The following is a 15926-nucleotide window of genomic DNA, read 5'->3' as shown; positions in this document are numbered from 1 at the left end:
TGGAAGGATTAGCTGCGCTGTTTTTCTAGAATTACTGATGTCGTATCGTCATGATTTCTGAAACCTCGACCAACATGTTGTTTGTAGAATTAGGGTCTCTGCCCCTACATCATGCTGCTCTCTGATTAAATAGCAAACACTTGCTGACAGATTACCTTTAAAAACCTATGTACCAAAAAACGTAAACTAAAAAAATTAACACACTAATAACAACTGCTTTTGCACAATGTGGGATTTTCACACGGCATATACATATCATCTGTCCACAGAATTTGTGGTTCCCGAGAGTTCAACCTCTGGGACCCCAATGATTACAAGAACGGAGGTCCCGGGTGAATGGAATGGTAAGGTCTATGTGTGCATTACTACATTCACTTCCATGGGACTGACACGTGCCCACTCCAATCACACAGGGGACTTTGGGACCCCCCCAAACTTTTATATCCTATGGACCTGAGAAAGACCCCATTATAAGTATGTGGTGTGTCGGGCACCATAGGGGTCTGCCGTAGGGATCTGGCACTTGCTCACGGCTTCCATGATGATGCAGATGTGAACGAGGCCGGATTTCTGCAGCGAGTGATTGGATTTTTACATTATATTTGAAAGTCTTGAACAATGGGAGAAATGTAAAATTCTATATGTGAAAACACCGGCGTCCTGTAGATAGAAGAGGTGAAAAGTGAGGACCCTCCAAAACGTGGAATGTAAGGGAGAAAACTGAGGCCCACTCAGCATATTCCCACAGCACAGTGTATATTGTGGCCTCAGCGCCTCCTCCCTCCTGTATGGGTGGGGAGATTACTGTGTGACTGAACGGGGCCGAGATCAGGAAGGAAGAAGCCGAGACACAGAGCGGAGCCATGTAAGCCCAATACTCTTATATATACGAAGAGCGGAGCCACGTAAGCCCAATACTCTCATATATACACAGAGCGGAGCCATGTAAGCCCAATACTCTTATATATACGAAGAGCGGAGCCATGTAAGCCCAATACTCTCATATATACGAAGAGCGGAGCCATGTAAGCCCAATACTCTCATATATACACAGAGCGGAGCCATGTAAGCCCAATACTCTCATATATACGAAGAGCGGAGCCATGTAAGCCCAATACTCTTATATATACGAAGAGCGGAGCCATGTAAGCCCAATACTCTCATATATACGAAGAGCGGAGCCATGTAAGCCCAATACTCTCATATATACGAAGAGCGGAGCCATGTAAGCCCAATACTATTTTATATATACACAGAGCGGAGCCATGTAAGCCCAATAATCTCATATATACACAGAGCGGAGCCACGTAAGCCCCAATACTCTCATATATACAGAGCGGAGCCACGTAAGCCCCAATACTCTCATATATACACAGAGCGGAGCCATGTAAGCCCCAATACTCTGATATATACACAGAGCGGAGCCACGTAAGCCCCAATACGCTCATATATACACAGAGCGGAGCCATGAAATAATAATAATAATCTTTATTTTTATATAGCGCTAACATATTCTGCAGCGCTTTACAGTTTTGCACACATTATCATCGCTGTCCCCGATGGGGCTCACAATCTAAATTCCCTATCAGTATGTCTTTGGAATGTGGGAGGAAACCGGAGTACCCAGAGGAAACCCACGCAAACACGGAGAGAACATACAAACTCCTTGCAGATGTTGTCCAGGGTGGGATTAGAACCCAGGACTCCAGCGCTGCAAGGCTGCTGTGCTAACCACTGCGCCACCGTGCTGCCCTCAATACTCTCATATATACACAGAGCGGAGCCATGTAAGCCCCAATACTCATATATACGAAGAGTGGAGCCACATAAGCCCCAATACTCTCATATATACACAGAGCGGAGCCATGAAAGCCCCAATACTCTCATATATACGCAGAGCGGAGCCATGTAAGCCCAATAGTAATAATAATCTTTATATAGCGCCAACATATTCCGCAGCGCTTTACAGTTTAACAGTTTCAAACACAACAGTCATAGGTGACAACATTAACAATACAATAATTAAAGCGAAATAAGCCGCCCCTGCTCGTGAGAGCTTACAATCTACAATGAGGTGGGGGAGATACAAAGTACAGGTGTGTATTTACAATGATGTATTTACAATCATGGTCCAGCCATCTTCAGGGGGTGGGGGGTAGATGGGGATAGTGAATGGGGTACACACAGACAAACATAACATGACTGATTAGTGAATGTGATAGGCCGCTCTGAACAAATGTGTTTTGAGCGAGCGCCTAAAACTATGCAAATTGTGGCTGGTCCTAATATCTTGGGGTAGAGCATTCCAGAGGATTGACGCAGCACGGGAGAAGTCTTGGAGTCAGGAGTGGGATGTACGGATTAGTGCAGAGGTTAGTTGAAAGTCATTTGCAGAGCGCAGAGGTCGGTTAGGCCGATAGACCGAAATGAGGGAGGAGATGTAAGGGGGTGCCGCACTGTGGAGAGCTTTGTGGATGAGAACAAGTACTTTGAATTGTATCCTGTAATGAATGGGCAGCCAGTGTAACGACTGGCGAAGAGCGGATGCGTCCGAGTAATGATTAGCCAGATGGACGACCCTGGCTGCTGCATTAAGGATGGACTGGAGAGGGGAAAGTCAATGAGGGGGAGGCCAATTAATAGAGCGTTACAGTAGTCCACGCGGGAGTGGATCAGGGCGACAGTGAGGGTTTTTGTTGTTTCCATGGTGAGAAAAGGGCGGATTCTAGAGATGTTCTTTAGGTGTAAGCGGCACGAGCGGGCAAGAGATTGTAAATGGGAGATGAAGGAGAGATCAGAGTCAAACATAACACCAGACAGCGCGCCTGCGGCCCGGGTGTTATTATGGTGCCACCCACAGAGAGGGAAATGTCAGGTTTAGGGAGGTTAATAGATGGAGGGAGCAGAAGAAGTTCAGTTTTGGAGAGGTTGAGTTTCAGATAGAGAGCGGACATGATGTTGGAGACTGCGGACAGACAGTCAGTGGCGTTCTGTAGTACAGCGGGGGTAAGGTCAGGGGATGACGTATATAGTTGTGTGTCATCAGCGTAAAGATGGTACTGAAAGCCAAATCTGCTGATGGTCTGTCCAATTGGGGCCGTGTAGAGGGAGAAGAGAAGGGGGCCAAGGACTGAGCTCTGAGGTACTCCGACAGTGAGAGGAAGAGGAGATGAAGTGGAGCCAGAGAACAGAACACTGAAGGAGCGGTCGGAAAGGTAGGAAGAGAACCAGGAGAGAGCAGTGTCCTTAATGCCAAGTGACTGGAGCCTAGAGAGTAGGAGAGGGTGGTCAACAGTGTCGAAAGCTGCAGAAAGGTCAAGAAGAATGAGCAGAGAGTGGTCACCGTTACATTTTGCTGTCAGAAGGTCATTGGTCACTTTGATGAGTGCAGTTTCTGTTGAATGTAGGGGGCGGAAACCAGACTGTGAAGGGTCTAGGAGGGAGTGAGTGGAGAGGTAACGGGTAAGGCGGGAGTATATCAGGCGCTCCAAGAGTTTAGAGATGAAGGGGAGGTTGGAGACTGGTCTGTAGTTGTTTGTGAAGGATGGGTCGAGGGTGGGTTTCTTTAGTAATGGAGTAATGATAGTGTTTGAAGGAGGAGGGGAAAATGCCAGAGGAGAGGGAGAGATTAAAGATTGTAGTTAGGTGAGTTGTGACGACTGGAGAGACTGGAGGAGATGTGAGGGAATGGGGTCGGTGGTGCATGTAGTTGGACGAGAAGAGGAGAGGAGCCTGGAGACTTCTTCTTCTGTGATGGGATCGAATGTGGGGAGTGAGCCAGGGGAAAATGCAGGGAGGGATGGGAGTCACTGAACTTGGTGATTGGGAGCGGATTTCCTGACGGATATTGTCTATTTTCTCTATAAAGTGGGAGGCCAGGTCATCAGCACAAATGTCTGTGATAGGGGCTTGTGCTTTTGGCCTGAGGAGGGAGTGAAAGGTTTCAAAAAGTTTATTGGGGTTGTTAGATAGTGAGGAGATCAGGGTGGTGAAGTAGGTCTGTTTGGCGAGGTGAAGGGCAGAATTATAGGTCCTTAACCCTGCTGTTCTGTTCGGTCTGGGGAGACCTATTTTGAACTTTGGTATTTTTTGGAGTGTTCAAGATGCGGTTCTGAAACTTGTGGTTGATTGACTTAAATGAGGATGGGTCGGTCGGCCACGGGTTTCAGAGCCGCATCTTGAATATTTTAAAGAATATTGAAGTTCAAGGTCGGTCATTTTTGACCAACAGAACAGCAGGGTTAACATAAATTTGAAGTGTATGAAGTCTTCTGGTGTGCGTGTTTTCCTCCATAAGCGTTCAGCACTCCTAGAGCATCGCTGAACAAATCGGGTTTGCGATGTGAGCCAGGGCTGTTTCACTCTGTGTTTGGAGGTTCTGAGGGTGAGGGGAGCTACTTGGTCAAGGGTGCTTCTAAGAGTGTCATTGTAGTGATGTACAGCCAGATCAGGACAGGAAAAATAAGAGATTGGGGACAATGATGACTGTAGGGTGTCTGAAAGTGTATGAGGGTTAATGGCATGTAGATTTCTGAATGTGTGGTAGGTAGGAGGGTGCTGGGGTGAGCGAGGATTTGAGTGCAAAGGAGAGAATGTTGTGGTCAGAGAGGGGAAGCGGTGAGTTATCTAGGTAGGAGATTGAGCCGAGCCAGGCGAAAACCAAATCCAGGGTGATACCGTCTTTGTGTGTCTCAGAGGTTGAGAGCTGTGAGAGGCCTAGAGAAGTGGTTAGTGATAGAAGCTGGGATGCAGATGTGGAAGTGGTGCTGTTAATGGGGATGTTGAAGTCTCCCAGGATAAGGGCTGGTAGTTCTGAGGACATAAAGTGTGGCAGCCAAGCAGAGAAATGGTCCAGGAAGTGGGTGGGTGAGCCTGGGGGCCGGTATATGACCGCTACTCTGAGGGAGAGGGGACGGAAGAGCCTGATGGTGTGGACCTCAAAAGAAGGGAATGAGATTGATGGAACTGGGGGGATGACCTGGAAAGTGCATCGTGGGGACAGGAGTATGCTGACTCCACCACCAGGTCTGTTTGTGGGTCTCGGGGAATGTGAGAATTGTAAGCCACCATGGGTAATGGCAGCAGGAGAGACAGTGTCAGAATCCTGAATCCACGTTTCCGTGAGGGCCAACAGATTCTCCCCTTTTCCTCATAGTTTGTAAGCTTGCGAGCAGGGCCCTCATTCCTCCTGGTATCTGTTTTGAACTGTATTTCTGTTATGCTGTAAGGTCTATTGTCCCCTCTATAATTTGTAAAGCGCTGCAGAATATGTTGGCGCTATATAAATAAAAATTATTATTATTATTATAAAATTATTATTCAGAGAGTTTTTCAGAAAGTAATTGTGAAGGAAAGGAAGCTTGTTGCATACAGACCATGGATTCCAAAGGGCACAATTAAAAGAAGGAGATGAAGTAGCTCAAATAATATTAGTAAGATTATTAAGGTTTCGATGTGAGGTAGGGTAGGGGTTGAGGTTGGTGGATGGTGGACCGGGGTTAGGGGAGATGTCCCCTGAAATCAGTAGGAGTAGGAAGATAAAGAGCAAGTAGTTTTTGGAATTGTATGAAGTTTTTTGTGCAGTGTGTTTGGGTAAGATCGACTGAGGTTTTTCAAGAAGGTGAGAAGTGCATGGGAACTGTACATGGGAGAGGGAAGTATAGAGGGGTTGATGTATATGAGTCGTGATGGAGGGGGGATTGGGCGGTGAATGTGGATTGCAAGGGAGCATAGGAGGATAGGAATAAAGCACATGGATAGAGGGGAGTGCAGAGTGTGGGTTACCTGACTCCTGCCCTGACTGCCATGGAATAACTGCTGTATCACGACGCTTAGCTCCTTTGACGCTTTGCTTCTGGGACGTGTGCACCCCCACATGTGTGCACCCCTAAGGATGATTGTTTCTAAATTTATAGTCCAGACTGCTGGGTCAGAAGAGATGGATTGTGGGAACTAGTTGAGGATAATTTGGCAGCTGGGGCCAGCACACCAGGGGCTTTTTTTTTGTTATGTTTTTAGATGATGAAAGACATTCAGCCTGGTAACAACTACTTTCACACCTTCCTTCCACCAGATAAGATCTACACTGATCCCAGTAATGGATATGCAACAGTGAGTTTTAAGTACAATGCACCAAATGAATTATACCGATGAATTAGCAAACACATTAAATTATGTTTCTAGATGGTAAAGCAGCAGATGACAGACAGCAGACAGCAAGCAGAGGTGGGAAGTTATACCATAAGAGTCTATTGCAGCAGATGGGACAGCAAGCAGAGGTGGGAAGTTATGCCTGTGTGAAGAGAGAAGATGGATGTTAGTTCTTTGCCATGGAATAACTGCTGTATCACGAGGGATGGGTGAGGATACAGGAGGAGAGAGGACCCTGCCCGCGAGGGCTCACAATCTACAAGGGATGGGTGACGATACAGGAGGAGAGAGGACCCTGCCCGCGAGGGCTCACAATCTACAAGGGATGGGTGAGGATACAGGAGGAGAGAGGACCCTGCCCGCGAGGGCTCACAATCTACAAGGGATGGGTGAGAATACAGGAGGAGAGAGGACCCTGCCCGCGAGGGCTCACAATCTACAAGGGATGGGTGAGGATACAGGAGGAGTGAGGACCCTGCCCGCGAGGGCTCACAATCTACAAGGGATGGGTGACGATACAGGAGGAGAGAGGACCCTGCCCGCGAGGGCTCACAATCTACAAGGGATGGGTGAGGATACAGTAGGTGAGGATAGAGCTGGTCGTGCAGCGGTTTGGTCGATCGGTGGTTACTGCAGGTTGTAGGCTTGTCGGAAGAGGTGGGTCTTCAGGTTCTTTTTGAAGGTTTCGATGGTAGGCGAGAGTCTGATGTGTTGTGGTAGAGGGTTCCAGAGTAGGGGGGAAGCGTGAGAGAAATCTTGTATGCGATTGTTTGAAGATATAAGAGGGGAGTAGAGAAGGAGATCTTGTGAGGATCGGAGGTTGCGTGCAGGAAAGTACACAGAGCGGAGTACACAGAGAGGAGCCATGTAAGCCCCAATACTCTCATATATATAGGATTCCTGTGTTATGTGCCGCGCTGATGTGTGCGAGGAGGAGATGGCACCATTATATATTTGCTTCGGCGGTGACTGGAGGCTGCGTATTATATTAGAGCCTCAGCTCCTATGAAAAGTCCCTAAATGCTGGATATTAACCCCTTCCCGACCTGTGACACAGCGTATGCGAGTAGTGTATAATCGGGTGGTTTCGTCAAACTCAATCTGACAGGTGCCCCGCCCCCTATCAAAGTGTATCAAAAATGTGTAACCCCTCCCCTCCCCTTGTCTGACGGCTGGTATCCAGCTGTCCCTACTTGTTTGATTTCCCCTTTTGATATCGTTTGATATATTTTAATTTGTTGTAGTTTTGATATTGTTATCACAGTATTTTGATACAGTGATTATTATAGCAGTATTTCTTTTTATATTTTATTCACAGTGTACACATATAGTGAATAGGGCTGGTGTTTCTGTATGCAATCCTACATCCTGTTATGTGAAAAGTATTCTCATTTTACATCTTATAAACTACAGCCAGAGTTTTCACATGTTATTCAACATCATTAACACACCCAGCTGTTTATTTTATATCCTATTGCTAAAATGTTTCTCTACTGAACACTAATAATAATAATAATAATAATCTTTATTTATATAGCGCCAACATATTCCGCAGCGCTTTACAGTTTAACAGTTTCAAACACAAAAGTCATAAGTAACAACGTTAACAATACAATAATTAAAGCAAAATAAGATGACCCTGCTCGTGAGAGCTTACAATCTACAATGAGGTGGGGGAGATACAAAGTACAGGTGTGTATTTACAATGATGTATTTACAATCATGGTCCAGCCATCTTCAGGGGTTGGGGAATAGATGGGGATAGTGAATGGGCTACACACAAACATAACATAACTTTGATTAGTGAACGTGATAGGCCGCTCTGAACAAATGTGTTTTGATCGAGCGCCTAAAACTATGCAAATTATGGATGGTCCTAATATCTTGGGGTAGAGCATTCCAGAGGATTGGCGCAGCACGGGAGAAGTCTTGGAGTCGGGAGTGGGAGGTACGGATTAGTGCAGAGGTTAGCCGAAAGTCATTTGCAGAGCGCAGTGGTCTGTTAGGCTGATAGACAGAAATGAGGGAGGAGATGTAAGGGGGTGCCGCACTGTGGAGAGCTTTGTGGGTGAGAACAAGTACTTTGAATTGTATCCTGTAATGAATGGGCAGCCAGTGTAACGACTGGCGAAGAGCGGACGCGTCCGAGTAACGATTAGCCAGATGGACGACCCTGGCTGCTGCATTAAGGATGGACTGGAGAGGGGAAAGTCGAGTGAGGGGGAGGCCAATTAATAGAGCGTTACAGTAGTCCAGGCGTGAGTGGATCAGGGCGACCGTGAGGGTTTTAGCTGTCTCCATGGTGAGAAAAGGGCGGATTCTAGAGATGTTCTTTAGGTGTAAGCGGCACGAGCGGGCAAGAGATTGTATATGGGAGGTGAAGGAGAGATCGGAGTCAAATATAACACCCAGACAGCGCGCCTGCTGCCGGGGTGTTATTATGGTGCCACCCACGGAGAGGGAAATGTCAGATTTAGGGAGGTTAGTAGATGGTGGGAGCAGAAGAAGTTCAGTTTTGGAGAGGTTGAGTTTCAGATAGAGAGCGGACATGATGTTGGAGACTGCGGACAGACAGTCAGTGGCATTCTGTAGTACAGCGGGGGTAAGGTCAGGGGATGACGTATATAGTTGTGTGTCGTCGGCATAAAGATGGTACTGAAAGCCAAATCTGCTGATGGTCTGTCCAATTGGGGCCGTGTAGAGAGAGAACAGAAGGGGGCCAAGGACTGAGCCCTGAGGTACCCCAACAGTGAGAGGAAGAGGAGATGAAGTGGAGCCAGAGAACAGAACACTGAAGGAGCGGTCGGAAAGATAGGAGGAGAACCAGGAGAGAGCAGTGTCCTTAATGCCTAGTGACTGGAGCCTAGAGAGCAGGAGAGGGTGGTCAACAGTGTCAAAAGCTGCAGAAAGGTCGAGAAGAATGAGCAGAGAGTGGTCACCATTACGTTTTGCTGTCAGAAGGTCATTGGTCACTTTGATGAGTGCAGTTTCTGTCGAATGTAGGGGGCGGAAACCGGACTGTGAAGGGTCTAGGAGGGAGTGAGTGGAGAGGTAACGGGTAAGGCGAGAGTATATCAGGCGCTCCAAGAGTTTAGAGATGAAGGGGAGATTGGAGACCGGTCTGTAGTTGTTTGTGCAGGATGGGTCGAGGGTGGGTTTCTTTAGTAATGGAGTAATGATAGAGTGTTTGAAGGAGGAGGGGAAAATGCCAGAGGAGAGGGAGAGATTAAAGATTGTAGTTAGGTGACTTGTGACAACTGGAGAGAGAGACTGGAGGAGATGTGAGGGAATGGGGTCGGTAGTGCATGTAGTCGGACGAGAAGAGGAGAGGAGCTTGGAGACTTCTTCTTCTGTGATGGGATCGAATGTGGAGAGTGAGCCAGGGGCAATGAGGGGAGGGATGGGAGTCACTGAACTTAGTTGTTGGGAGCGGATTTCCTGACGGATATTGTCTATTTTCTCTATAAAGTGGGAGGCCAGGTCACCAGCACAAATATCTGTGATAGGGGCTTGTGCTTTTGGCCTGAGGAGGGAGTGAAAGGTGTCAAAAAGTTTTTTGGGGTTGTTGGATAGTGAGGAGATCAGAGTGGTAAAGTAGGTCTGTTTAGCGAAGTGAAGGGCAAAGTTATAGGTCCTTAACATAAATTTGAAGTGTATGAAGTCTTCTGGTGTGCGTGTTTTCCTCCATAAGCGTTCAGCACACCTAGAGGATCGCTGGAGAAATCGGGTTTGCGATGTGAGCCAGGGCTGTTTTATTCTGTGTTTGGAGGTCCTGAGGGTGAGGGGAGCTACTTGGTCAAGGGTGCTTCTAAGAGTGTCATTGAAGTGATGTACCGCCAGATCAGGACAGGAAAAGGAAGAGATTGGGGACAATGATAAGCGTAGGGAGTCTGAAAGTGTAAGAGGGTTAATGGCTTGTAGATTTCTGACTGAATGGTGTGTAGGAGGGTGCTGGGGTGAGCGAGGATATGTGAGTGTGAAGGAGAGAATGTTGTGGTCAGAGAGGGGAAGCGGTGAGTTATCTATGTAGGAGATTGAGCAGAGCCGGGCAAAAACCAGGTCCAGGGTGTTACCGTCCTTGTGTGTCTCAGAGGTTGAGAGCTGTGAGAGGCCGAGAGAAGTGGTTAGTGACAGAAGCTGGGATGCAGATGTGGAAGTGGGGCTGTTAATGGGGATGTTGAAGTCTCCCAGGATAAGGGTTGGTAGTGGTAAATGGTGAACATTACCTAAATGTTTAGGTTAACTGCGGTTCAGAGGTTTATAACACCTAGGTCAATTGTTGTTGTATTTGCGTACCCAATAAATGTTTATTTTCACAAGCAGAAGAGGCAGCTTTTCTGTTTGTACATGTATTGTACCTGAAGGTTATTGCGGGTCATGTGCCCAGGCATTGGTTTTTATAACGCCGAATGTTTGATATTTGCTTTCTCTTTTTTGTGTCCTGAAGATGGCATCTGAGAAGTTATTTGTACCTCTACTGATCATTAACAGTAAATTGTAAGCTGTGTTTATTCACAGTGTAGCAGATTTTCTCCTTGTGGCTGCCTTATATACACAAACAGAAAAGTTACTGGACAACTTATTTCTGTATATATATATATAATATATATATATATATATATATATATATATGTGTATATATAATATGCACCAATGTTACAACACAAGCTATAATATGACCCAATGTTTCAACACAAGTAAGAAGCGGCGTGTTTTATACGAATATAAACCAAAGACACGATATTGTAAAAAATTTAAAAAGATTTATTTCTCACAATAAAACAACAGCTCAAAGACATTTCAATACTATAAAATTCCAGGAAGCACATTTTAAGTTAGCTAACAGCATGATGCTGACAAATGCATCTTTGCGGGATCTGATAACGACACGATGAACAAAGGACTGCGCCTGAAAATCTTGATGTCACAAAACCTGATACGGTTCGATCATTATTCTGCAATAAAGTGCAAAAACATGATAACATAAGTCCTAAATGACTAATAATCGCATATTAATCATAAATAAGTTCTAAATGTCTATTTCTTGTGTGTGTTGTATGTGTTGTGTGTGTGGGTTCTGTGTGTTTGTTGTGTGTGGGTTCTGTGTTGTGTGTGTGTGTGTGTGTTCGTACCTGTCTGCCCGCGATTTTACACAAAAACATTAAAAGTCTGTATATGTTAGATGTCTTTGAATAAAAAGGAGTCAAATTATAGACAGCACAGGCCCCTGTAAAATTAATATGTGCTAAAATAATGTAGAATTAAAGAAAGCTGGAATAATATATGGGAATGTGTCACACCCTTTTGAGATATCAAAAATACTATATGTGTACAGCATATTAATAAAGTGCAAAAATCACTGACCTATGTGGCCCGCATATTAATAAAGTGCAAAAATCCCTGACCTATGTGGTCAGCATATTAATAAAGTGCAAAAAACATGATAACATAAGTCCTAAATGACTAATAACCGCATATTAATAAAGTGCAAAAAATCCCTGACCTATGACAAAAAGCTAATATAATATAAACCAAAGATATAAAAAGAATGCTGAATTTTTACTAAACAGGTTGCTGCAGAATAAAAATGTCACAGCATGGAATAATAATGCTGAATTTATTTTCAAAGGATATTAGTAAGGCCGCAAACCAATAAATGATTTTACAATATTGTGTTATAAATCCCTTATAAATGAGAATGTGTTATAAATATCATATAAAAGTTGTGAAATTAACCACATGTTTATAATTATAGCCTAGTCGTGTATTTATTTTACACGTGGTTTATAACACCTTTCTCATTTGTTTTATATTAGATTTTATACGTAGCCCGAGTTTGATTCTGTAAGCTGTGTTTTATTCACAGTGTACAGATATAGTGGAGAACTTATATAACACACCAAGCTGTTTATTTGTGGTCCTACTGAACATTAACTAAAGGCTTATTTTCCCAAACAGAAGAGCCATTTTCTGTTTGTGTTAACTGCGGGTCAGAGGTTTATAACACCTAGGTCAATTGTTGTTGTATTTGCTATCTGCATGTCATTTGCCCAGGCATTGTGTATTATTTATGTTTTATAACGCCGAATGTTTGATATTTGCTTTCTCTTTTTTGTGTCCTGAAGATGGCATCTGAGAAGTTATTTGTACCTCTACTGATCATTAACAGTAAATTGTAAGCTGTGTTTATTCACAGTGTAGCAGATTTTCTCCTTGTGGCTGCCTTATATACACAAACAGAAGAGTTACTGGACAACTTATTTCTGTATATATATATATATATATATATATATATATATATATATATATATATATATATATATATATATATATATATATATATATATATATATATATATATATATATATATATATATATATATACGAATATAAACCAAAGACACGATATTGTAAAAAATTTAAAAAGATTTATTTCTCACAATAAAACAGCATCTCAAATTATGTCCGTGTGATATTTCAGTTTTTCTTTTTAATAAATTCGCAATTTTATATTGAATTACTGCAGATCGCCGGCATGACTGAGTGTAATATTGCACTCAATACTGTGCAAAGGGTCTGAATACTTATGTCCGTGTGATATTTCAGTTTTTCTTTTTAATAAATTCGCAAAAAAATCTACATTTCTGTTTTGTTCAGGCATGATGACGTGCAGAGTGTACATTAATATATATATCTCAGAATGCAACTGAATAGTAATGCTAATTAGTCCATATAAATAGAAAATTATGTAGAAACCCAAAGTTTTGATAAGTGTATGAAAATACACCAATATTAACTATTTGTGCTATTTTAGGCGTAAATTTGGCTCCCCAATGTTACAACACAAGTAAGTAAGAAGCAGTGTGTTTTATACGAATATAAATTTTATTTCTCACAATAAAACAGCATCTCAAATTTTAAGTTAGCTAACAGCATGATGCTGACAAATGCATCTTTGCGGTATCTGATAACGACACGATGAACATTAATTCTGCATTATTTTATCACATGATGAAAATAGCCATTTTATATTGAATTACTGCAGATCGCCGGCATGACTGAGTGTAATATTGCACTCAATACTGTGCAAAGGGTCTGAATACTTATTTCCGTGGGATATTTCAGTTTTTCTTTTTAATAAATTCGCAAAAAAATCTACATTTCTGTTTTGTTCAGGCATGATGGCGTGCAGAGTGTACATTAATATATATATATCTCAGAATGCAGCTGAATAGTAATGCTAATTAGTCCATATAAATAGAAAATTATGTAGAAACCCAAAGTTTTGATAAGTGTATGAAAATACACCAATATTAACTATTTTCGCCCGCATTTTATATAAAATCTGCATAAAAAAATCTTCTTGGCTGCACCAAAACACGTAAGAAACAAATGTACAACTTTTAGCACTGCAGCATCCGCAGATATTATTCCAGCGTTCTTTAATTCTACATTATTTTATCACACATTAATTTCACAACTTTTATATGATATTTATAACACATTCTCATTTATAAGGGATTTATAACACAATATTGTAAAATCATTTATTGGTTCGCGGCCTTACTAATATCCTTTGAAAATAAATTCAGCATTATTATTCCATGCTGTGACATTTTTATTCTGCAGCAACCTGTTTAGTAAAAATTCAGCATTCTTTTTATATCTTTGGTTTATATTATATTAGCTTTTTGTCATAGGTCAGGGATTTTTTGCACTTTATTAATATGCGGTTATTAGTCATTTAGGACTTATGTTATCATGTTTTTTGCACTTTATTAATATGCTGACCACATAGGTCAGGGATTTTTGCACTTTATTAATATGCGGGCCACATAGGTCAGTGATTTTTGCACTTTATTAATATGCTGTACACATATAGTATTTTTGATATCTCAAAAGGGTGTGACACATTCCCATATATTATTCCAGCTTTCTTTAATTCTACATTATTTTAGCACATATTAATTTTACAGGGGCCTGTGCTGTCTATAATTTGACTCCTTTTTATTCAAAGACATCTAACATATACAGACTTTTAATGTTTTTGTGTAAAATCGCGGGCAGACAGGTACGAACACACACACACACACACACAACACAGAACCCACACACAACAAACACACATAACCCACACACACAACACATACAACACACACAAGAAATAGACATTTAGAACTTATTTATGATTAATATGCGATTATTAGTCATTTAGGACTTATGTTATCATGTTTTTGCACTTTATTGCAGAATAATGATCGAACCATATCAGGTTTTGTGACATCAAGATTTTCAGGCGCAGTCCTTTGTTCATCGTGTCGTTATCAGATCCCGCAAAGATGCATTTGTCAGCGTCATGCTGTTAGCTAACTTAAAATGTGCTTCCTGGAATTTTATAGTATTGAAATGTCTTTGAGCTGTTGTTTTATTGTGAGAAATAAATCTTTTTAAATTTTTTACAATATCGTGTCTTTGGTTTATATTCGTATAAAACACGCCGCTTCTTACTTGTGTTGTAACATTGGGTCATATTATAGCTTGTGTTGTAACATTGGTGCATATTATATATATATATATATATATATATATATATATATATATATATATATATATATATATATATATATATATATATACAGAAATAAGTTGTCCAGTAACTTTTCTGTTTGTGTATATAAGGCAGCCACAAGGAGAAAATCTGCTACACTGTGAATAAACACAGCTTACAATTTACTGTTAATGATCAGTAGAGGTACAAATAACTTCTCAGATGCCATCTTCAGGACACAAAAAAGAGAAAGCAAATATCAAACATTCGGCGTTATAAAAACTAATGCCTGGGCACATGACCCGCAATAACCTTCAGGTACAATACATGTACAAACAGAAAAGCTGCCTCTTCTGCTTGTGAAAATAAACATTTATTGGGTACGCAAATACAACAACAATTGACCTAGGTGTTATAAACCTCTGAACCGCAGTTAACCTAAACATTTAGGTAATGTTCACCATTTAGTTAGTGTTCAGTAGAGAAACATTTTAGCAATAGGATATAAAATAAACAGCTGGGTGTGTTAATGATGTTGAATAACATGTGAAAACTCTGGCTGTAGTTTATAAGATGTAAAATGAGAATACTTTTCACATAACAGGATGTAGGATTGCATACAGAAACACCAGCCCTATTCACTATATGTGTACACTGTGAATAAAATATAAAAAGAAATACTGGTATAATAATCACTGTATCAAAATACTGTGATAACAATATCAAAACTACAACAAATTAAAATATATCAAACGATATCAAAAGGGGAAATCAAACAAGTAGGGACAGCTGGATACCAGCCGTCAGACAAGGGGAGGGGAGGGGTTACACATTTTTGATACACTTTGATAGGGGGCGGGGCACCTGTCAGATTGAGTTTGACGAAACCACCCGATTATACACTACTTCTACATTTCAAAAGTCACTACTTCCCTTCTGAGCCCCGACGTGTGCCCAAACAGTGGTTTACCCCCACACATGGGGTATCAGCTTACTCAGGAGAAACTGGACAACAACTTTTGTGGTCCAATTTCTCCTGTAACCCTTGGGAAAATAAAAAATTCTGGGCTAAAAAATTATTTTTGAGGAAAGAAAACATATTTATTATTTTCACGGCTCTGCGTTATAAACTTCTGTGAAGCACTTGGGGGTTCAAAGTGCTCACCTCACATCTAGATAAGTTCATTTCGGGGTCTAGTTTCCAAAATGGGGTCACTTGTGGGGGGTT

The 15926-nt window shown here is 42.0% G+C and overlaps 1 protein-coding gene across 10 annotated transcripts in view; it reads left to right on the top strand.

The window, feature by feature from the left end:
- The first annotated feature begins 786 nt into the window (after nt 1-786).
- The window catches only part of LOC138645498 (uncharacterized), a 33715-nt gene continuing 18575 nt past the window's right edge, over nt 787-15926 (top strand). For 2 of the 10 annotated variants that reach the window (XM_069734870.1, XM_069734864.1), the window contains exon 1: nt 809-865. The gene's annotated coding sequence lies outside the window, so the exon portion shown is untranslated. Of the gene's footprint in view, nt 906-1190; nt 1226-1880; nt 1909-6216; nt 6279-15926 lie in introns of those variants that run through there. The other 8 variants (XM_069734871.1, XM_069734865.1, XM_069734867.1 and 5 more) reach the window with 7 other exon arrangements.

Source organism: Ranitomeya imitator, chromosome 7 (assembly GCF_032444005.1).
Source record: "Ranitomeya imitator isolate aRanImi1 chromosome 7, aRanImi1.pri, whole genome shotgun sequence".
Taxonomy (NCBI): domain Eukaryota; kingdom Metazoa; phylum Chordata; class Amphibia; order Anura; family Dendrobatidae; genus Ranitomeya; species Ranitomeya imitator.
The sequence above is the reverse complement of the archived record's forward strand: the minus strand, read 5'-3'. Positions and strand labels throughout refer to the sequence as shown.